The following is a 1,958-nucleotide window of genomic DNA, read 5'->3' as shown; positions in this document are numbered from 1 at the left end:
TTTTTATTGGAAAATTTAATCTTAAAATTAAATGACAATCACAAGCACAATGAAATAATAATGATATATTTATTTCAACTAATCAAAAAACACCCGAATGACAAGAGGATAACGGGTTTTATATATTTGTTAATTTATTTGTGACTGCCTAACACATAAACGACTGGACCGATTTTGACAATTTTGGTGTCATTCCCTTCGTCTTCTTCCACCGAGTGTCATACAATATGTAACATAGTGATAATGCACATATATTGCATGTAGGAAGTTAAATTATAAAATTTAGAAATCTCTTTTTAAAAGGTAATAAAGGATGACGCGATTTCATCCATTACAGGCTCAGTCAGTCGGGTTTTCCTGCTTTTTTAAATTAAGGTTAAATTAATTTGTACTTTAACAAAGTAAAAATTATAAAAAAAATCTAAAAAAAATTATCACTTAATTAAATGCTTAATACAACGAAAACCGGTTACAACTACAAAGAAGAGACAGGCAATATTTAGTCTTAATAACAGATTACGTTGTACTATTTACATTGCATGTGTAATTCAGACGAATTCTAAGATTTTGCCAAAATTGATTCTTCAAATTATGTCGTAGTAACCGGTTTTTAATGTACACTCGAATCTCTATAAGCGAGAGTTCGGTCACAACGGAACATCTCCATAAGCGAGAAACTCTGGTTAGAGAGAAATCTCTTAAAGCGAGACAAATATCGTACCTTGGACTCTCGCTTATCCAGGTTCGAATGTTAAATACTCATCTGTCACCTAAATAGGACACAACCCAGCACGTATAACACAATGCAGGCGTAAAAAAAAAACATTTTATTTATTATTTCATATACCATTGAAAGGATTTGGAGAAATTGCGCGAAAACAGCTGTCAGGATGACAGCTGTCAAAGTGACAACAAACGTCCAAAGAATATATAAGTAAAGAAAGATTCTAATCTAATTTAATACCTATTAAAATACTGGTGAGGCGCTGCTATCGCGTTTTGTTCTGTCAGAATATATAAACCTATTTTGACTTTGACTGGGGGTCGCTAGTCAGCTCTCATAATTAAATTTGACTTATGCCCACCAGTTGACATAACCTTTTCGATCTATGGCTTATGTCTTGAACCTAAAAATTTTGAACCTCTAAAATGAATATGAAAATGATTTTTGTTAGAAAAAGGACACGCGTAAGAAGGAAGTGGTTTAAGATTTGATGGCTGATAGAGATGTATGGAAGAATACAAACTGTGCCAATACTAAGAAGTTAACAAGTTTTAATGAATTAAATTTAATTGAGATGCTCATCTTTAAAAAAACATAAAAAAATAAACGTATAAACGAATTTTCGTTATAGAATTTACTTAAAAATTCCTATATTAATGAATAAATACATCTATAGTGGATGAAATTTGCGCGATTTTATATCAAAGCAAAAAAATAAAATGATTGACGTATGTTTAAGATAAAATGTATTCGAAACACTAAGTTTTTTTTAATGGTAAAGACCTTAATTTTTCATACATTGAAATCAGAATTATTACGAAATAGATATTATAATTAGATATTTCTAGAATTCAAATCAAATATTATTCTCATCTTCTTATATAATCATAGTATTATTATTAGTAATACTTTTTTTAATTTAAAATCTAATTTCTTATGATTACAATTAAAATTATTAATTATTATTTTAATTTGTACGTTGTTACTATATATTTAATATTTATCTTTGGTTAAACATTTTTTAAGCTAAATACGAGATCTTTTATTAATTGTGCTAAGTTTTAATTTAAATTTATAAATTAAAATAAAGTGCTTATTTTTGATCCATATTTTGATTTACATTTAATAAATGTTCCATATTTTGATTTACATTTAATAAATGTTCCATATTTTAATTTACATTTAATAAATGTTCCATATTTTGATTTACATTTAATTAATGTTCCAAATTTTA

Source organism: Papilio machaon, chromosome 28 (assembly GCF_912999745.1).
Source record: "Papilio machaon chromosome 28, ilPapMach1.1, whole genome shotgun sequence".
NCBI lineage: Eukaryota > Metazoa > Arthropoda > Insecta > Lepidoptera > Papilionidae > Papilio > Papilio machaon.
This window is presented reverse-complemented; position numbering follows the sequence as displayed.